Source organism: Bos javanicus, chromosome 15 (genome assembly GCF_032452875.1).
Source record: "Bos javanicus breed banteng chromosome 15, ARS-OSU_banteng_1.0, whole genome shotgun sequence".
Taxonomy (NCBI): Eukaryota; Metazoa; Chordata; class Mammalia; order Artiodactyla; family Bovidae; genus Bos; species Bos javanicus.
In genome coordinates, this window is record NC_083882.1 from 73,988,747 (window position 1) to 74,011,793 (window position 23,047).

At 38.3% G+C, this 23,047-nt stretch overlaps 1 long non-coding RNA gene across 1 annotated transcript; it reads left to right on the forward strand.

Moving 5' to 3' along the window:
* The first annotated feature begins 8,977 nt into the window (after positions 1 to 8,977).
* LOC133226990 (uncharacterized) lies at positions 8,978 to 22,264 on the forward strand. Its single transcript, XR_009729687.1, has 3 exons — positions 8,978 to 15,154; positions 17,614 to 17,756; positions 18,501 to 22,264. It is a non-coding gene; the product is annotated as an uncharacterized LOC133226990 (long non-coding RNA).
* Positions 22,265 to 23,047: the final 783 nt, after the last annotated feature.

Below are 23,047 nucleotides of genomic sequence, written 5' to 3' on the forward strand. Positions count from 1 at the left end.
GCCATCAGACAAAGGGAGATTAGATGGTGCGTGATGGTCAGTCAGATAACGGGTGTGGAGCAGTCAGGGTGGGCATTGCTTTCCCAGCACAACTGGTTGGAATTAGCTTCTTTAGAGAGGGCTTTTAATTAAGAACGTATACACTTTCACCGATGACAGAATAAAGACTTAAAAGATATTATCAAGAAAATTATATTCCAAGTAGAGAAATGAGAATATGGCCTGGGTAATAGGGAGTTGTTATTTTGGTGGGAGTGATAATGGCATTCTGATTATGTGGGAAAATATCCTTACTTTTTAGATGAACACGGTGAAGTATTTGGGAGTTAAATGCCATGATGTCTGTAATTTCCTTTAGAGTACCTCAGTAAAGAAAAAAGGGAGATGAAGCAAATAATGATTAAATGTTAATAGCTATTTAAATAGAAATGATGTATGCATGCATATTTATTATACTATTTCTATTTTTCTTTGAAATTTTCCATAATAAATAATTAGACCCCCCCCAAAAAAAAACCTTTAGGGATTCACTATTTTGATGCCAAAAATACCACACATTTGATAAAATAAAATTTCATTGAGATAATATTTTTGTGCACATATAAGAGGGAATCATACACTTAGAATTTCTCTGGTCTAAGGGAAAATTTAAAGTTCTTGGTGATGTTTTAATTCTTAAGAATATGATTGCTGCTAAGTCGCTTCCGTCGTGTCCGACTCTGTGCGACCCCATAGACGGCAGCCCACCAGGCTCCCGTGTCCCTGGGATTCTCCAGGCAAGAACACTGGAGTGGGTTGCCATTTCCTTTTCCAATGCAGGAAAGTGAAAAGTGAAAGTGAAATCGCTCAGTCGTGTCTGACTCTTAGCGGGTGACCCCATGGACTGGCTCCTCCATCCATGGGATTTTCCAGGCAAGAGTACTGGAGTGGGGTGCCATTGCCTTCTCCGTAAGAATATGATTAGTAAGACATAAATTGGCATAAAAAGAAAATCCTGTACAAAAATATTATTTAATGTTTTTTAAATGCATTTAAAATCCTATAATTGAAACTACAAGAAAAGCACAATAGACACTAAAAAATGAAGATGTGTTTCATTTTATTTACTTGAGCTAACTGATGAAAAGTTAGGTTTCTGACCTTGGGGCAAGGTGGAATGTTGCTTGAAGAAGGTCACAGAAATAAAACTTGGATTCTCAGAAAAGAACTTGAGAGGAAATCAAGGTAGTCAATATCACCGTATAAGCTAACTGCAAATCTGATGTTGATGATATAAATTATGAAATTACAAATTATACCAAGATATTTTATTTTAATTGTCTTTAGAATTGCCAGCTTTATGTAATTCTTTAAAATGTTTCTTTTACCTTTTGAATAGTAATGACCACAATAGCTATGTTGTAACCGAGTAATGTAGTACTTTTATGGTATATTAGTATAGCATTTGTTTCTCACAAAATGTGTGTGTTTATTTATTGCCATGAGGACACAAACAGAAAATATACCTCCAGTAGTGCAGGGACTGTTTCTACATAAAATTCTAGAGTGCGCAGCTCAGCTTCACCTGTGTTGACGTCAAGCTCTTTGATTCTTTGCTGTACACAAATGCATGACAGAAACTACTACTACCATATTTAATATGTCACATTGATTTAAAGATGTAAATGGCCCCAGTTTTGTTTATACAGGTAGGGAGATCTTTCCTTTTGAACACCTTTTATCTTTTTTTTTCAGTTAATACATATAAAATGGGCTCATTTTCAAGTATAGGGTTCTGTGAGAAATACATTTCATCAAATCAGTATCACCATTTGAAAACACTTTAAACCTGTATTCAACATGGAGGCCAGTTGTAATAGATGTGAAGGGTCTGGTAATCTTGCTCTTCCCAAAACAATCACTGCCGACTTGCAGGTTAACAAAGCTCAGCTGAGCATCAGGAGATGAAGACAGGCAAATCTAGACTTGATTCCCTGGAATTCGCTCCTTAGCAAGAGCAGTGTGGTTCAATAGAGAAAGTCCTGGACTAAGAAACACGAGACATGGGATATTTTAAAGTCTTAAAATTTGTGTCTTTTAAGTTAGTCTTGCATTAGTAAATAGTATTTAAAAAAAGAAGAAGGAGAAAAAGCGGGTGTGTTACCCCTGGTTTCCAGTCCTAGACTTTTCCTCTGACTTCTGAACTTAGTGTGTTTGTTAGCAAATTGAGAGCTCGCCCATTAATAACTGCTGACGTCTTCTCAAACTGTTTACTCTGTGCCGGGCACTGTTTAGAGTGCTTTACATTAAATTTCTTTAATTCTTACAATCTTAAAAGAGATATTCTGATTATGCTTAATTCATCAATTAAGAGATTACATATTCTGAGGTAATCAAGTGCTGGGTAATCAGAGGATTTTAGAGGTGAGACGGCCCATGGAAATCATTTAAGCAGAGAGGCAGTGCGTCATGGTGGTTAAGGCTACAAGCTCTGTCCCCATAATGCATGGTTTTCAAACTTGGATCCTTCACTCATTAGGAATACATCTTGGCTTAATGACTTCACCTTTGTTTGCCTCGATTTCCTCATGTGTAATATGGGGATGATAATAGGTCTGCATTAGAAGATTGATAGGTTAAGTGAGCAGTGTTTAGTCATCTGTCATCTAGGAAACTCATAAATGGTATAGATGAGGAGGATATGAGGAGGATGACGCTGTCAACAGTAGGGTAAGTAAACACTTGTTTTACTTAGAAGAATGTGCTACAGAGTTATTAAGAGATCCTCAGTTAGGTCAGAAAAAGGCAGCTGGTGGCAGTGATGGTCTTGATGGGAAGGATGGAGTTAAGAATATCAGTGATATAGAAGGTTTCTTAGAGAAAGAAAATAAATAGTTTGAAGAAGCGAATTGAAGAGGGGACTGTTAGCCTAGAAAGGCATGAAAAAATGTGTGTTATATTGTAATTGAGCAAAAAGTCTACAGAAACACAGTGACAGCAGTAACATAGAAATGAGGCCCCAGTTTGGGTGCTCATGTGGAGTGAGTCCAGTTTCTCTGGATCATCACAGACACATATAGAAATGTTAGAGCTAAATGGGACCTTGGAGATTGTCCTGTACAACCCCCTCATTTTACATTTCTATGAGAACAGAATTTGGAGAAATTTGGCCGGGATTACATTACAGCGATGCCAGGGAAATTTGTGGTATGTTTAAGAGAGATTTCAAGTAAGGGTGAAGGAAAAGACAGAGGAAGTTTCTTGAGTTTTAAAGTGATACACAGGTAACAGAGCAGAGAAGACAGTGAATTTTCCCAAATTAATTTTAAAAAAGAGGGAGAGAAGGAGGAAGAGAGAGAACTCTAATTCTATGCTAAACGGTGTTCCATTGGATTTGTGATTAATGTATAAAAGTCCATGATAAAGAAAATTCTTTTTTTTTTAAATTATTTTTAGGAACTTGGCTTCTAAAATTAAAAGGAGGTTTTGGGGAGAGTCTGGCAGTGTCGATGCTTCCAGCAGATGAAGAATCAACCCCACCTGCAGCTGGTGTTGAAACTGGTAAGCAGTTAATCTGTTACTGTTTAGGATGAATATATCTTGGCTTTTTTTTTTTTTTAATCACTTTTAACTAAGTTTAAGCTTAGTGCTTTCTTTTAAATAATGAAGAATCTCAACAGGATTGAATGAGTCAGATTAATTTGGCGTGGAGTTCTGAACAGGGGAGGGGACAGAAATCCTCCTAAACACTAACAATGCTTTGCTGCGTTTCCTTTGCAAGGCACTGAGCCAGTGTTGGGTGGAGGGAGTTTCTCTGAGGGGTTTAAAGGCTCCTCACTGTGCTCATTCCCAGTTATAAAAGCATAGGGTTAGTGAGTGAGGACTAGTTTGTCTGTTTACATGGAGAAAAAGCCAACAGCACTGTGTTTCAGTCGCTCAGTCATGTCTGACTCCTTGCAACCCCTTGACTGTGGCCCACCAGGCTCCTCTGTCCATGGGATTCTCCAAGCAAGAAGACTGGAGTGGGTTGCCATGCCCTCCTCCAGGGGATCTTCCAGACCCAGGAATCATTCTTTACCATCTGAGCCACAAGGGAAGCCCAACAGCACTGAGGCTGGAGCAAAGATTTTTATGGCTCTGAACCCACTTGTGTTTTCTTTTTTATAAAAAGCATTTACCGATCATGTCAATATTTTAGTAAGAGGCTTTTAGTCCGGCTTTTATTGTTATTATTATTAAAGAAAGAAAACCTTTGCTGTTATTTCTGGCCATATCACTGCCTGCACTGGTGTAGGGTTTGGAGATTTTGGAGGCTGTCCATTTCATTCCCTCAAGCTCACCCAATGCCACAGCCCACCTCCATTGCTGGGATGCTTCAGGAAAATGGGTGGAGTTGAGGAACAGACGCCGGGTTAGTTTAAGTCCCTCTGCTTTTGGCCTGTTGATTCTGCCTTCACTGGCTACTCCCACATCAGCATCGGTTTGGTATACTGAGTCAGAGAATGAAGCTGGAGATGAAGAAACTGAGGCACGGTGTAGTTGTATGCTTATTTTCAATCCCTCAGGAGCATATGACAGGCAAACTGAGAGGCAGAACTCAAGTGTCTAGTCTGGGTGGAAACCTTGGAAGTCAATGTGGCTTCCGTCCTAGAAACTGGTTGAGTCTATGTGTGGCCAACTATCCTACCCTCAAAAGAAACCTTTGCTTTGTGTATGCAAATTATACCACAAAGTTCACATCCTTTGAAAATAATGGCTTAAGAAGTCAAAAATAGCCTAGGGTCACCTAAGGAAAGGAATTTTTTAGTGCTTGTGCACGTGAATTTTTAAACCTGTACAGTATCGAGGTAGTTTGAGCAAGATTCTTTCGGTGATGTGAATAGTGATATCTGTGGTTGGCATTCTTTCTTGTGGATCTAACTCACCTGAGCTCTCCAACTTGATTCATCCATATGTGAATCCCACGTGGGACGTCCTGGTGAAGAACAAGAAATTTCTGCCTGTCTAATGAAAGCCCACACATCTCTAATGGGAAGTGCACTTATTTGTATTTAGCGTATGAAGAGGTACCATCAGCCAGACTGTGAAACGTGCATCAAAATGCAACAGAGAAAATTAGAATATGCCCTCAAATGTTGGGGAAATAAATATTAGACAAATTGTGTTGGTGTTTGAAAAAAAAAGAGCTAAGTTAGAGTATGGTAGAATCTTACAGAAGGAAGACTTAGAAAACAGGTCTAGGAAAAGAATTTCAAGGGAGAAACAGCATAATTAATACTTAATTTGAAGTATTAATAGTAGATCCTTCTGTGAAATTAAAGGGAAATGTAAGGAATCTGAAAATTTTCCAAGAAGAAGGTAATTTTTCTTTGGAGAAAAGGCATGATGTGAGTTAATGAATGTAATCCTGAATTAAAGTGGAGAAAAAATTATCAGCACAAAGAGGAAGAGGGAGGAGCAGGATAATTGTTTTTAAAAATTCAGCCTAGATCTTACTCTGTCTTAAAGTATTAGTATTTTTACCGTAGAGTATGTAGTGTTTCACATATCTCTTTTTGCGGAAATTGATTTGTAGTTAGAAAAAGCCTTTTGAAAGTTAGAAAGTTTAGAGTTTGGATTTTTTTCTTTCACATATTGATTTGATATTTAGACTATAGAAAATACATATAAAGGAGGCATTATTATGTATTAGAAAAATCTTAAAATACATAAAGATAGTTAATGGCTTCAATATATTGAAAGGGTATTAAAACTACTGAGCCATATGCATAAGAACAAGATATATCAGTGGCAGAATAACAGAACAAGTAAGGATAGGAAACTACTACCCTGTGATGGTTCTGTGATAAAATTTAAACAGTAAAACAGGATGACTTTTTAATTGACAGCATCTATTTAATCAAATTATATTTAGGCCTTGCTGTCTAAAATTATGACTAAAAAGATTCAAATAGCCATCATCCTATTATGATTTTTTACAGAGTAGAAAGTGATCATATTCATTAACCTATATCTTTTTCATTTCCATAGGAAAACCTAAAAAGTTTTATCTCCTCATGAACCATGAAGATTCTTTTCAAGTGTGAAACATATCATCTTTAGGTAAGGAAACGTTTTTCCATTGTTTATCCATCTGTTGGAGAGATAGCATTTCAATTAGAGAAAAGAAGTAACACATACGTAAGCTTTGCTTATCCTAACTGATGCCAAACATTATGAAGAGGAGAGAAAGCAAGCTTTTTAAAATTAAATAAAACAAAGTAGTTGGAAAACTTTGATTTAGAAAGATCAATTTCCCGGAAAAAAAGGAGACCCTTTTTTTGCACTTTCTCACAGACTAACATGATAATAGAATTGCCATCATTCCAGCTTTCCTAAGTATTTAGACATAAAGTTAAAATTCTATTTAGAACAATCAGAAACTAGAGATTTTTCAGACAGGTAGAATATTCCTAAACATAAATGTAAATGTATATGGAAATAAAAAGTAGACTATTTTGATAAATTTGAAAGACTGGTCGCTGTTTTAAAAGCAGGCCAATGAATTAAAGGTAATTAAGGTTTGAGAGAGAAGGTTAAATTCTGGGAAAGACTCAAAATACTGCTTTGTAGGGTCATAACATAAATATAAACAATTACTTTAAATCAGGCAAGAACTCATCATTTGTGTGTGACCTCTTTTCAGTTTTTGCTTGTGTAATACTGATAGTGTCAGAGAAGAAAAGACAGACTAACTTTTTGAGCATAATAGAATATTAGCAGCTCATTCTATTTTGGGGAGAAATTCTATTAGTGCAGTTTACTTGTATGAACAGTATAAATTACATATATGCAAATCAGATGTTTTAAGGTAGATAAACTAAAAATGCAATTAAAACGTCTAAACATTTAGAGATGGTTCGAAGTATTTTACGGGTTAAAAGAATTAAAGAAGTAGTTACTGAAATTATATATAGAATTTGTTGTAAGATCTGCAATCTGTACATTCTAGCTTTGTCACCAATACCACATTTGGATAAAGAAATAGATTGCAATGTTTGACGTCTATTAACATATATTCTCAAGAATAAACAAGATTTCCCCTAATTTTAAATAGGTTAATATAGTTACATGTGAATATTTTAAAAATCACAGTATAGAGATTTAGAATTTTAAGAAATACACGTAAAAATTCATGTGAAAAAACAGAACCTAAAAACTTCGGGAGAAAAATAGTAAATTTTTGGTATGAATTTGAAGAATTTATTTCTAGAATATATTTGTTTCCTCCTTAGGAAGAAACTCATGTTAATATTAAGTCTATAGGTTAAGACTTACTTAAATTACTTAATTAGGATATACTAAACTGCTAAGTTATTTTTAAAAGAAGAATTATGGTAACCTGAAAAAAACCAAAATTACTTCTATTGTAATCTTTAAATACATCTTTCTAATGTACCAATTTTCAAATCTCATATTTTAAAGGATAAAAGAAAAGAAAAAATGACTAATCTCCTAATGGAAAATATGACCTCATAGCACTGAGAAGAGAGTTGTAAGCATGTAATACATATAAGAAGAGATAAGTTTCATTTCTGACTTGATTTTGAGTCTTTCTTATGAATCATATATTTTAACATCAGGAGAGTAATATATAAAATATGCATTAAATTCTTATGGTCTGGCAGCTATTAAAAATAGGAGAAAAAAATGCAACTTCTTCTAGCTAAGTTCTAACTAAAGTGTTAAGTGAAAATTAGAAAAATACAGAAGCTAAAATAGTATAATGAACTAAACTTCAAAATATCTATGTATGTATAATTTTTTATGTCTTGGTATGTAGCATTTATCTCAGTTGTTAATGAAATGACATAGTGTAACATGAGTGAAAAAAATAAATGGAGAAGTATTTTCTCATTGCAGTTTACTAGACCAAAACCTTTACTAATAAGCTGAATGTAACATGAAGAGACACGTTTAAAATAGAATATGGTAGAATAGTTTTGCTGAGGACCTATCTTAACAGCAAGGCTTTGTGTTTTTGTTTATGTATTAGGATTTCTGAGTTTTGGGATTCGAAATTCATGATAGATTTTGAATGCCCTTTCAAATGGCAAAATGTTTCAATGAAAAAATCAGATATTGTGTACATTTTATTTTATATTTGAGTACGAGAAAAATGGCAGATACTTTAGGGGAATTCTAGGTGTTGTTTTGCTGCACGCATCAAATTCCAAGCAATTATTTTGTCTGTCAGTCAGTTAGAGGTCTGAGTAAGCTCCTTTGTGTTAACTACAGCTTAGGCATTTAACTAATATTGATAATACAGTGATCTCTAGATGTGATTGTCATTTTTTTCTGAAATTATGGGCAATATACTTAAAAGAAATGTATTTTAAACCTCATTTTTAATTAAAATGGAAAGACTTTAAAGGAGTTTTTTCGTGAGTAAAAGATTTGTTGTAGTTTTCTGAAAGAATGAAATCTTCGTTCATTTTTCAAATTATATTAAAATGTTTCTTTCCCTGTTGTTTGCTGATATTTTAAATTCAGAAAGAAATAAAGCAACGGTTTATGCTGTATCTGATTATCCATATAGAAAAGGGAAAGCAAAGTATGTTGGCATATAAGGTTTTCCCTTAAAAAAATTACCTTGAAATGTAAAAGATATATTGCCCATAACTAATTTGCCTTATTAGGACTTATTTAGACTCGCATGAATTTTCTTAGTCAAATATTTGAGGAAATTTGTCTTTATAAAATAGAGAGATGTAGAATATCATGGTCAGTTATAGGCTAGTCTTTCTTGTTGCTTCCCAGAACTTAGGAAGCAGGTTTTAAACTAATAAAGTTGAGTACCAAAACCTCTAGGCTATTTTAATTTAGAAAAATGCCAGAAAGTTAGAGCGAAGGGGAAGATTAATTGAAGTTAAGTGTCCCCTTGATTGACAAAACATTTGGCACTGTGAGGAGAGCTCTGGAGATAACAAAAAGTTCTCTGTCAGGGATAATTTTCTGGGCAGTTGGCGTTGTTTGTGTGATAAAAGAAGGCGCTGAGATAGTATAACTGTAGCAGCTTGACAAAACTTCCAAAGTTAGTTTCAGATTGTGAGGGTAAAAGTAAGTGCAACAACTAGCAGTTGGGATGGGCAGAAGAGCAGGGTTCGTCAGTCCCGGCGCCACGACAGGGTTAACCATGGCGCCGCCCGGTGCACTCTGGGAGTTGTAGGCCGCAGGCATTGTGGGAGTTGTCGTAAAAGTTCGCTTTTTCGCTGTGATGGCCGCCGCTGAGGCAAGAGTTTGGAGTTTCTGCTGTTCCGGACGGCTTGGGGGGCTCTCTGTATCGTTAGAGGGCCCCCAGCAGCCCCCAGGTTGCCAAAGACCTGTTAGTTGTGTGTTTGGGAGGTGGGAGAGCGGTCTGACGGTTAATTTGGTGGCCTGCTGTCGTTAGATTGGCCAGGGGGGCCTCTGGCGGCTACCGGCTCTGTGAGGGGGGGGTCTCAATCTGTAGGACCCTGGCCGTTTGGCCTTCTGACTTTGAAATTTCGCTGTGGCTAGTGCCAGAGAGTTTTTAGAGTCTGCTTTATTTTGTTGTGGTTTGTGCCCTGCGCCCCTCCCCACTCTCTTACAGCGTTCCACTCTGTCCTTGTACTCGTTGATGCTTACGACCCTGTTTGGGGTTAGATTGGGCTCGTTTTCGTGGGTCTGGTGGGATTTATGCACGAGCTGGAATTTTGGAAAGGGTGGACAGCAGTAGCTTGGGTGTTGTCTCTTTTGTTTTAGGTGTAAGAAGTTGCATGAGTTGTGAGTCTGTCGTTGGTGAGTGTGTGATTCACTTTCTCTTGCTTTTGGTGAACTTTGCCCTTGTTTGCTAACGCTGCGAGGCAGTGGCCGGCCGTTCCTGCTTGTGAAATGCTTTTCTGTTAGCTTGAATGTGTTGATAAATCTTTGAAACCTTCAGAGGAGTGTTTGCAGTTGTTTGTAGTAAGGAATTGTGTGCAAAAATGGATATAAAGCAAATGTCAGTATCACAAGTTCCTTTAGTTCTAGGAAGCAAGCCCCTGTGGCTTCTCTGGTGCCCTGAAGTTGTTTGGAAAGTTTTGTGGGAATCCAATATACTTTTCCTTTTGTTAATATTACTCTTGGCTCATAAGATTCCTCTGCATGTTGGGACAGTTTGACTTCTCAGTACCGGGCAAAAGGAGACACTATGCACTGCCGTTTAACCGCACCTATCCGGGGTAACACCAGATTGCTAAGCAGGTCTTCATCTGCCTTACCTACTGTGCAAACTTGAACCTCGCTATTTCTGGTGTCTAGGAAGTTCTTTCAAGTTTGGTGAAGTAGGGGATTTCCAATAATGTACAGTAGATGCTTTGGAAGTCAGGTATCAGTTTTTAGATTGGAAGAGCAGGCCACATTACAGAAATTATTTATAGAGAAAGTCAAAAAAGTATGTTCCATTTTTTTCTTGGTATAAGTGAAAGCATCTGAAACCTGTTTCTGTGTCATTGCATTAACCACTTCCTATATAATTGAAAAGCCCTTTGATGTTTTGTGATGAAGTGGATTTTCATAATTTTGCTCTTGTCTGAGTTTGCTTAGTGCTTGACTGGTTGAGAGATACTAATGGTAGAAAAAGGAGGAGCAAAGCTAGATGGGTTTGTATGTGTGTTTCTTTTGAAGCATGATTTCAGGTTTAAATTGGGAGACTGATATTGTTGGCTTGCTAATCAGGTAACTTCAGTTCTGCTGCTGATGTAATGTGTGTTTTGTAATCCATAAAGCCCTATCCTTTCCTCTGACCTTACCCCAGTGTGTCTCAGAATATTCGCTAACTTTCCATTTGCAAAAAGATTGAGACACTTATTTTTAAATGATCTGTATTGTCCATATTGGTTATGTTTTGGTGATTTAATAGAATAATGAGTGAGTGAGTTTTGTATCTTAGGAAAACTGGATAGCTGGAAGTTATAGATTTGTAGAATCATTCAGAATTAGTCAAAACCAAGCACAATTTTCTTTGAAAAAAGATACATAAGTTTTAAACTGCCAAGTTACCTCTGACTTGAGTTAAGCAGAACAAACAGTTCATAAGAAGGTGCTCTGAGAGTGGATGGATGTGTGTAAGTTTAGAGATAAACTTAATGCATTTGCAAAGAACCCTCGTTCTTGGGACATTTAACTAGTAGACACATTTCTTCACTAAATGGGGAGAGTTTATACCCAAGAATTCTAACATTTGGCCTCTGAGTTCTTTATTTTGTACCCTGATTTCCATCTCTACTACTCTAGTTCTGCTGCTGGTGTAAAATGTGTTTTGTAATACATAAAGTCAACAGTAGTTTCAGAAAAAAATGTATCAAAATCCACTGCCTAGTGGGGAAGATAATCCCTAAGGTTTTGTATTACGTAGATGTGTCAAAAGCTGTCTTTTTGAAATTTAGGTTTGCATGGGTTTGATGAAACTTTTAATGAGACATAAGCCAAAGGGTAACTTTGAGACATAAGCCAAAGAGTAACTTTCTTGACTTAGGCGTTATAAGTGAAAGCCTTTGTTTCTGGTGTTCATTCAAAAAAGAGACACAAACTTAGTTTCAGGTGCAGGCATACTTTGTTTTATTGTGCTTTACTTTGTTGCACTTTGCAGCTTTTGCACGGTATTTGTTGGTTTTTGCAAAATGAAGGTTTGTGGCATCAGTACCATTTTTCCAATACCATTTGCTTACTTTGTGTCTTTGTGTCTCATATTTGTAATTCTCACACTATTTCAAACTTTTTCATTATTATATTTGTTATGATCAGTGATCAGTGATCTTTGATGTTACTGCTGTGACTTGCTGAAGTTTCACATGAGGGGTAGCATTTTTTAGCAATTGAAAAAAAATTTTTTTTTCTTTTTTGGCCACACCTTGTGGCATGCAGCATCTTAATTCCCAGGCCAGGGACTGAACCGGCACCCGCTACAGTGGAAGCATGAAGTCTTAACCACTGGCCCACCAGGGAAGTCCCAATTAAACATTTTTTAGTTAGCAATGGCACCCCACTCCAGTACTCTTGTCTGGAAAATCCCATGGATGGAGGAACCTGGTATGCTGCAGTCCGTGGGGTCACGAAGAGTTGGACACGACTGAGCGACTTCACTTTCACTTTTCACTTTCATGCATTGGAGAAGGAAATGGCAACCCACTCCAGTGTTCTTGCCTGGAGAATCCCAGGGACGGGGGAGCCTGGTGGGATGCCGTCTATGGGGTCGCACAGAGTCGGACACGACTGAAGTGACGCAGCAGCAGTTATAGGTCTGTACATTGTTTTTTTAAGGCATAATGCTATTGCACACTTAACAGACTACACCATAGTGTAAATATTACTTATATATGCCCTGAGAAACCCCAAAATTTGCATCACTTGCTTTATTGAGATATTTGTTTTATCATGGTGTCCTGGAGCTGAAACTACAATATCTCTGACCTATGCAGCAATATAGAATTTGGGAGATAACAAAAAATTGTTTTCATTTTAGATGGTAGCCAGAATTTGGAAACACTTTTGTGGGGAGGAGTAGAATATCTATTTGAGGCTTTATTTAATTGTTCACTTTGCTGAAAGTAAGCATCTCTTATTAATGTGTTTCTGTATCTGTGAACATTGGTGAGTGGTAAAACTGCATGTACAAGACAACAAATGATGCGTTCAGAATTTGGCCCTTGTTTTTTGTTTACATTGTTTGAGGAGGAGGAATTATTGATTGTTCTTTGTGCACTTGCGCATGTATTTTGTCTTCTCCAGTTTCATACATTTGTTTTTAGATTGCAATACTCTTAACCATGGGCGTCCCAGGTGGCTCAGTGGTACAGAATCTGCCTGCTAGTGTAGGAGATTCAGGGGATGCAAGTTTGAGCCCTGGGTGGAGAAGATCCCCTGGAGGAAGAAATGGCAACCCACTCCAATATTCTTGCCTGAAATGTCCCATGGACAGAGGAGCCTGGTGGGCTACAGTCCATGGGGTCACAAAGAGTCAGACATGACTGAGTGACAGCACAGCACAGTACTCCAGTGCACAGAGTGTACTGCCACCCCTCACCTCCGCCTTTCTGGGAGCATGAGGAAAAGTATTTAAATTTTTTCCATGCTTGTCAATTTTATTTTCTGATTTTTTTTCTACATACATTTGTTGGATGACATACGTTATTTTTGCTTGCTGGGCCTCATTTTTTGAAGCTGGAGTATTAGTCATATGATTTTTATGGGCAAGACACAGCAAACCAACAGTTATTTCAAAATACTATGTCTAAAGTAAAAGACATTAATTCATTTCCATCTGAAAGAAAGCAAAATCATTAGCGTATATCCTGACACTCAAAGGATTCTAGCTGTATCTTAAAGGTTCAGAAGACCCTTAAGAGATCATTTTGCTGTGTCCTCTCCCTTCCTTATTTTTGTTTACCTTTCTTAGTGTGCCCTTGTGGTTCTACAGCTTAAATGACATTTGTGTTTAGTTTGGAATTTGTTTTTCCAAGTTAATGTGCTTCAACTTTTAAAACCATTTTTTTAATCTGAAATATTTGTGATAAGGACATTTTCTTAATAAAAGATTCTTGTCATGTTATAGTTTTATAGTTAAAATGCTATGCATATTATATTTCTGTGTGCTAGGGAATATTATATTTCTATGTAGTAGGGAAAAATGAGTTGATAATTACCTTAAACCTTAGCACAAAGTGCCAGAATTTGTCATCTAAAAAAATCCAGGGTATATAGCTTAGTTTGCTTTTCTGTTATTAGCAGTCTTTAGTTAATGAAGAGATGAATGACTTGTCATTTTCAGACAGGTTTCACTTGAAGACAGTATTACTTCTTGCCCAACACTCTCATGAAATACATATTTTTGAAAAGTTTTATTAGGAAAATATTAGAAGTCCTTAAATTCACATGATAGAAAAAAACAGTTCTGTGTGTGTTTACTAACCAAAAAAAAAAAAATTATTTGTAAACTGCTCTTGTAGTTTGTTTTTTTAAACTCTCTAATAAATTTATGTTTCTGGGTTTTAAATTGTTTTTAAAGAAGTCTTTTTGAGGGAGTGAGGACCCTATTGTCATTGAAGTTGTTTTAAAAGAGTGGCCAACTTTTTCCTTTTTATTTTAGTATTAACCAAAGGTGTAAAGTATGTGCAGTTCATGGTGAGAAATAAAAGGCCCAGTGTATTAGAAAGTAAAAATGTAGACATCAGTAATTTTAAACTTTTTGTGCCACTCATTATAATTGTATCATATAATTTGAATTTTTAATATTATGGGGTTAATTTAAAGATGTCTATGAAATGGCTTATTCTTTGATAAGATCCTGTAATATATATCATTAGTTGTTTGAGATACATAGTGTTAAGTAATTTTTTCATCCTAATAAAAGATTTTTAGAAGGAAACTTAACAGTGAAGTAAATGAAACTGTCTTATATTCTATCTGAGGAGAAAAACTTGTAAAAAACATAATTTTTGTAAATGAAACATTTTGAGATATGTAATATAAAAAGTTTTTATAAATCAATTGGAAAAGATGGAAGGACTAAGCCATGGTTTGATAATTCACAAAAGGAAAAAATCAGTTAGTAATGTGGCAGACTCTCTTTTCCAAAGTCAGCCACAACAGTATCTCCCAGCTCATGTGTTCTGCAGCATATTATTAGAGTGTCATCAGAAGGTGGCATCTCTCCACTTCCTTAAATTTGGGCAAGGCTTTTGAGTTCTTAGACCAAGAGACTATGGTAGAGGTGCTGTGCTTAGACACTCAGTCGTGTCCGACTCTGTGTGACCCCTTGGACTATAGCCCACCAGGCTCCTCTGTCCATGGGGATTCTCCAGGCAAGAATACTGGAGTGGGTTGCCATGCCCTTCTCCAATGGAACTTCCCAACCTGGGGATCAAACCCAGGTCTCCCTCACTGCAGGTGGGTTCTTTACTGTCTGAGCCACCAGGGAAACCCATGGTAGCGGTGATGATGTACATTTCCAGATGTTGCTGTTAACTTGCCTGACAGCTTCTGCTTCCTGCCTCTTGGAAGCCAGCCACTAAATAAAAAATGCAATTCCCTGAAATCTCTATGTTGTAAAAAGCCCAAGATCATGAAAAGAGGCCCTGGAAGATGAGACAGCAAGTAGAGAGGTCAAGGAGCACCAAGGAACCAGAAGAAGTGAAGTGTAAGTGAAGAAGCCATTTTGGAAATGGATTCTCTAGCCCCAGCTGCCTTGGCTATGTAAATCAGGGGAACCACCCAGTGGTGCCTCTCCCAGTTTTTGATCCCCCAAATATTGAGCAAAATAAAATGATTTGTTTTCAGCTTGTGAGGTTTTGAGTGCTTCATTATTCAACAACAGATCACTGGAAAAAAGTCCTGAGAAAAAAGATTCATTAATTTATAATAGATGGCAGTATTGGAGAATATATTTTCAAGTCTAAATCCAACAAGGAACTAGTACCTACAGTACGATAAATACTTAGATCATTAAAAAAAAACAAGTTACCAATAGAAAAATGCACGAAGGTTATAATCATGCTCACAAAACAGAAAGATATGCTCAAACTCATTAGTAATCAGAGGGGTTCATGTGAAAGCAGCAGTATGATCTCTCTCTACTTAGTAGACTAATAAGCAGAAGGATGAGTAATGTCAGGTATTAATGGAGATGAGGGGATACATACACTGGTGCTGAGAGTATAAAGTGGTAGAACCATTCTGGAGAGCAGTCTGGCAGAATTTAGTTAAATGAATATAAATATTATTAATAAATTGTTTCTGGGTATGTGTCCTCAAGAAGTCTTAAACAGGTCTCCAAAGAAACAAAAACAAGGATATTGATCTCATTTTTTTGTTTGTTTGTTTGTTTTTTGGCAGTAGTTTAGAGTGAATCTGGGATTCTTTTTTTTTTTTTTTTAATTTATTTATTGGCTGTGCAGAGTCTTAGTTGCAACATACGGGATCTATAGTTGCGGCATGTGAACTCTTGGTGTGGCATGTGGGATCTAGTTCCCTGACCACGGATTGAACCCGGCCCTGCTGCATTGGCAGCAGAGTCTTAGCCACTGCACTACCAGGAAAGTCAGAACCTAGGATTCTTAATCCCTTTGGGGAGGTGGGGGAATAGGTAAAATATAGTGGAAACACATGTATAGTACTGTGCCTTACACAGAAGCAAAGGACCACATATACCGACCACATATGCACATATTTTAAAAAATGCAGTGTTTAGTAAAAGTAATAATGAAATCTATAATACCATTTGTATACATTTAAAATACATGGACACAAAAATGTTTTAAAGAAAATACTCAAAAACATGTCAAATACAGGATGATTTCCTAAGGACAAGAAGAAGGTTGCCCATAGAGCAAAAAGAGAGAACAGGAGCAGGAAATGAGGTAAAAAGATACTAAATTAAAAGAACAGTGATGATGATGTGCTATAAACCAAGGCATATGATCAAACTTTCTGTGGCTGAGATCCAACGATAAATCTTCCCAAGAAGAGAAAATCGTATCTGAGAGAAAAAAAGTTTAAATGAGATAACTACTTAGAAAAGTGTGGTCAGACAAGCATTCTTATATTTTGTTAGATATACAAACTGGTATGACCTTTGTAAAGGACAGTGTTTACCAAGAACCTTAAAAATGCTCATCATAGCAACAATAATTGTAAATTGAAGTTAAGAAACAAAAACCATGTCAGTAGCACCAGTAAACATGAAATATTGAAGGATACATGTAGCAAAGTATGTTCAAGACCTGTATTCTGAAATTGCTGAGAGAAACTAAAGGATACCTAAATAATGAGAAAACACATATGGAGTAGAGAAAGGCTTATTTCAAGGGGCATACAAGGAAGATGGGTGCTTTTGCTCAAAAAACCTGAACTCCCTAATGTTTTCTGGAGAGAAGTCTTACAGGCAAAATTGGAGTTGGTGGCTGCAGGGTGTGTGTAACTTTCCTCTGATTTTCTGGTGGTAAGATAACAGAGTGGTGCTCCAGCATTGTGCTCAGCCTGAACTTACCATCATCCTCGTGTTTCAGCAGGAACTTCAGTTTTATAACCAGTCAGTCAGAAGTACGCTTACAACCCGGATTTGCATTTGGTGCCTGAAGTGGGGACAGTCTTGTGGGACTAAGCTTGTGGTATCTGATGCTATTTCCAGTAGTGTCAAGACTGAGTTAATTGCTCATTGGTGTTGGAAAACACATTTGGAAATGAACTAAATAAACTTGCTTTCATTTTACTATGACCCATTCTTGAAATCTTTTCTGCACGAAGCCACAGATCCTCTTTTGGTGGCCCACCCCAGAACTCCTCTGAGACCTGGGACGTGAACATCCTCTTGTGCCCAGTTTTCCTACAACAGAACCATAAGACTTCTAGAAGAAAACATAGACATGTGTACTCTTTCACATTGCTCTTACTAGTATTTGGGGGAGGGGGATATGTCACCTCAGGCAAAGAAAACCAAAGCAAAAATAAACAAATGGGACTACATCAAACAAAAATGCTTCAGCACAGCAAAGGAAATTATCAGAAACATAGATTGTGTGATGAGTTTAAGGATTAAGGATTTTGAGAGGAGGAAGATTAGAAGGCCTAATATAATCACACAGTTCCTTACAATTACAGAACCTTTCAAAGTGGTCCACTGGAGAAGGGACCACTTCAGTATTCTTGTCTTGAGGACCCCATGAACAGTATGAGACCGCCAAAAGATAGAACACTGAAAGATGAACTCTGCAGGATGGTAGCTGCCCAATATGTTACTGGAGGTAAGTGGAGAAATAACTCCAGAAAGAATGAAGAGACAGAGCCAAAGCAAAAACACCACCCAGTTGTGGATGTGACTGGTGATGGAAGTAAAGTCTGATGGTGTAAAGAGCAACATTGCATAGGAACCTAGAATGTTAGGTCCATGAGTCAAGGCAAATTGGAGGTGATCAAACAGGAGATGGCAAGAGTGAACATTGACATTTTAGGGATCAGTGAACTAAAATGGACTGGAATGGGTGAATTCAACTCAGATGACCATTATGTCTACTACTGTGGGCAAGAATCCCTTAGAAGAAATGGAGTAGCCATCATAGTCAACAAAAGAGTTTGAAATGCAGTACTTGGATGCAGTCTGAAAAACGACAGAATGATCTCTGTTCATTTCCAAGGCAAACCATTCAGTATCACAGTAATCCAAGTCTATGCCCCGACCAGTAATGCTGAAGAAGCTGAAGTTTGACAGTTCAGTGAAAACCTACAAGACTTTCTAGAACTAACACCCAAAAAAGATGTCCATTATTGGGGACTGGAATGCAAAAGTAGGAAGTCAAGAAATAACTGGAGTAATAGGCAGATTTGGTCTTGGAGTACAGAATGAAGCAGGGCAAACTCTTAACAGAATTTTGCCAAGTGAACGCACTGGTCATAGCAAACACTGTCTTCCAACAACACAAGAGAACACTCTAAACAGGGACATCACGAGATGGTCAATACCAAAATCAGATTGATTATTTTCTTTGCAGCCAAAGATGGAGAAGCTCTAGACAGTCAGCAAAAACAAGACCAGGAGCTGACTGTGGCTCAGATGATGAACTCTTTACAGCCAAATTCAGACTTAAGTTGAAGAAAGTATGGAAAACCACTAGACCATTCAGGTATGACCTAAATCAAATCCCTTACAGCTATACAGTGAAAATGACAAATAGATGCATGGGATTGAATCTACTAGACAGAGTGCCTGAAGAACTACAGATGGAGGTTCGTGACATAAGGGTTAGGGTTAAACAGGAGTCAGTGATCAAGACCATCCCCAAAAAAAAGAAATGCAGAAAGGCAAAATGGTTGTCTGAGGAAAAGACAAAAAGCTATGAAAAGAAGAGAAGCAAAAGGCAAAGGAGAAAAGGAAAGATATACCCATTTGAAAGCAAACATCCAAAGAATAGCAAGGAGAGATAAGAAAGCCTTCCTCAGTGATCATTGCAAAGAAATAGAGGAAAACAACAGAATGGGAAAGACTAGGGATCTCTTCAAGAAAATTAGAGATACCAAGGGAACATTTCAAGCAAAGGTGGGCTCAATAAAGGATAGAAATGGTATGGGCCTAACAGTAGCAGAAGATATTAAGAAGAGGTGGCAAGAATACACAGAAGAACTATACAAAAAAGATCTTCATGACCCAGGTAATCACTATGGTGTGATCACTCACCTAGAGCCAGATATCCTGGAATGCGAAGTCAAGTGGTCCTTAGGAAGCATCACTGCGAACAAAGCTAGTGGAGGTGATAGAATTCCAGTTGAGCTATTTCAAATCCTGGAAGATGATGCTGTGAAAGTGCTACACTGATATGCCAGCAAATTTGGAAAACTCAGCAGTGGCCACAGGACTGGAAGAGGTCAGTTTTCATTCCAATCCCAAAGAAAGGCAATGCCAAAGAATGCTCAAACTGCCGCACAATTGCACTCATCTCACATGCTAGTAAAGTAATGCTCAAAATTCTACAAGCCAGGCTTCAGCAATATGTGAACCATGAACTTCCAGATGTTCAAGCTGGTTTTAGAAAAGGCAGAGGAACCAGAGATCAAATTGCCAACATCCGTTGGAACATCGAAAAAGCAAGAGAGTTCCAGAAAAACATCTGCTTTATTGGCTATGCGAAAGCCTTTGACTGTGTGGACGACAACAAACTGGAAAATTCTTTAAGAGATGGGAATACCAGACCACCTGACCTGCCTCTTGAGAAATGTGTATGCAAGTCAAGAAGCAACAGTTAGAACTGGACATGGAACAACAGACTGGTTCCAAATTGGGAAAGGAGTATGTCAAGGCTATATATTGTCACCCTGCTTATTTAACTTCTATGCAGAGTACATCATGAGAAATGCTGGGCTGGAAGAAGCACAAGCTGGAATCAAGATTGCTGGGAAAATATCAATAACCTCAGATAGGCAGATGACACCACCCTTCGGAGAAAGCGAAGAAGGATTAAAGAGCCTCCTGATGAAAGTGAAAGAGGAGAGTGGAAAAGTTGGCTTAAAGCTCAACATTCAGAAAATGAAGATCATGGTATCTGGTCTCATCACTTCTTGGCAAATAGATGGGGAAACTGTGGAAACAGTGGCAGACTTTATTTTGGGGGGCTCCGAAATCACTGCAGATGGTGAATGCAGCCATGAAATTAAAAGATGCTTGATCCTTGGAAGAAAAGCCATGACCAACCTAGATAGCATATTAAGAAGCAGAGACATTACTTTGCCAACTAAGGTTCATCTAGTCAAAAGCTATGGTTTTTCCAGTAGTCATGTATGGATGTGAGAGTTGGACTGTAAAGAAAGCTGAGGACCAAAGAATTGATGCTTTTGAACTGTGGGGAAGACTCTTGAGAGTCCCTTGGACTATAAGGATATCCAACCAGTCCATCCTAAAGGTAATCAGTCCTGAATAATCATTGGAAGGACTGATGCAGGGCTGAGACTCCAATACTTTGGCCACCTGATGGAAGAACTGACTCATTGGAAAAGACCCTGATCCTGGGAAAGATTGAAGGTGGGATGAGAAGGGGATGACAGAGGCTGAGATGGTTGGATGGCATCACCAACTCAATGCACATGAGTTTGAGTAAACTCGGGGTTGGTGATGGACAGGGAGGCCTGGCATGCTGCGGTTCTTAGGGTTGCAAAGAGTCAGACACAACTAAGTGACTGAACTGAACTGAACTTCTCAGCTTTGGTCAGAAAGAGAGATGTGACTGTGGAAGAACAGTCAGAGAGATGCAGGGATGCTGGCTTTGAAGATGTAGGAAGAGGAAGGATTCCATGAGCCAAAGAATTCCTGTAGCCTCTGGAACCTGAAAAAGGCAAGGAATCAAACTCTTCCCTAGAGCCTCCAAAATGAACAGTTTGATTTTAGTCCAGTAAGTCCCAGGTTGTGATTCTAACCTATAAAACTGTCAGAAAATAAGTGTGTGTTCCTTGAAGTAATTATAATATCAACAATAGAACTACTATTTCTGCGTGTGTGCATGTGTCCTAAGGAAGCATACCTGGTTGCAGCCTCTCTTCTTCACTACACTCAAGCGATAAGGGCCTTCTCTAAAGTCTGCAAAAGCACAAAGATCCATTTGATACCAACAATACTTTAAGCACCGTAAAGGTTTGTCTATTCACTGGAAAAGACCCCAATGCTGGGAAAGATCGAAGGCAAAAGGAGAAGAGGGAGGCAGAGGATGAGATGGTGAGATAGCATCACCGACTTAATGGACATGAACTTGGGCAAATTCAGGGAGTTAGTGGAGGACAAGAAAGCCTGGTGTACTGCAGTCCATGGAATCTCAAAGGATTGGACATGAACACAACGAAACAACAGCATAGTTCTGGTAAACGTATAATAGCCTCTAAATTAGTAGTCATTAAATGAATGAATGGATCATTATTATAGGAGGAAAAATGTAAAAGTTAATGGCAGGGAGCAATAACTTCCAGTTGGAAAGTAAAATCAGTCACATATTTTTAGCTATATAGCTCATCTGTTGGTTCTACTTTTCTCTTAAGTTATAACTCACAGGATTTTCCTTTATTAAACCAAGAATTGGAAAGAAGCTACACTTTTTTGTCTCACCTGGCCCAAATAATTTTTTTTAACTGTCTGCCGGAGGAGAAGCAAGCTGTTAAAGTTCAGTTCAGTCACTCAGTCGTGTCCGACTCTTTGCAACCCCATGAATCGCAGCACACCAGGCCTCCCTGTCCATCACCATCTCTCAGAGTCCACTCAAACTCAAGTCCATCGAGTCAGTGATGCCATCCAGCCGTCTCATCCTCTATCGTCCCCTTTTCCTCCTGCCCCCAATCCCTCCCAGCATCAAAGTCTTTTCCAATGAGTCAACTCTTCGCATGGGGTGGCCAAAGTACTGGAGTTTCAGCTTTAGCATCATTCCTTCCAAAGAACACCCAGGGCTGACCTCCTTTAGAATGGACTGGTTGGGTCTCCTTGCAGTCCAAGGGACTCTCAAGAGTCTTCTCCAACACCACAGTTCAAAAGCATCAATTCTTCAGCGCTCAGCTTTCTTCACAGTCCAACTCTCACGTCCATACATGACCACTGGAAAAAACCATAGCCTTGAGTAGACAAATCTTTGTTGGCAAAGTAATGTCTCTGCTTTTGAATATGCTATCTAGGTTGGTCATAACTTTCCTTCCAAGGAGTAAGCGTCTTTTAATTTCATGGCTGCAGTCACCATCTGCAGTGATTTTGGAGCCCCCAAAAATAAAGTCTGACACTGTTTCTACTGTTTCCCCATCTATTTACCATGAATGTTACCAGATGCCATGATCTTCGTTTTCTGAACGTTGAGCTTTAAGCCAACTTTTTCACTCTCCTCTTTCATTTTCATCAAGAGGCTTTTGAGTTCCTCTTCACTTTCTTCCATAAGGGTGGTGTCATCTGCACATCTGAGGTTCTTGATATTTCTCCTGGCAATCTTGATTCCAGCTTGTGCTTCTTCCAGCCCAGCATTTCTCATGATGTACTCTGCATATAAGTTAAATAAGCAGGGTGACAACATACAGCCTTGATGTACTGCTTTTCCTATTTGGAACCAATCTGTTGTTCCATGTCCAGTTCTAACTGTTGCTTCCTGCCCTGCATATAGATTTCTCAAGAGGCAGGTCAGGTGGTCTGGTATTCCCTGCTGGGGTCCTGCCCCAGTTGGATCCAGGGATTCCCTCGGGAGGATGGCGTCGGCAATTAAAAGGATAGATAAAGAGATAAGGAAAGAATTTTGCGGTTAAGAAAAAGGAGAGAAAAGAGGCTGATATTCCTTGGTTTATGCAGAAAGCCAATAAAGCCCCAGCACGGGACTTGCTCTGTTTATGTGGGCTGCAGACGCTCTTTTGAATTGTGGAAGGTGCCCCACCTTAGGCACCTTCTCGAGTGGGTCTTAGAATCCCAGGCAGGAAAGTGAACGCAGAGAGCCCCTGCGCTCCAAGGGATCAGCCTGAAAAGGAAAAGGAAAGAGAAAGAATGACATGGGGAGACCAAGCCTGATGAGCAAGGCCCACACTTTATTTTCCAAAG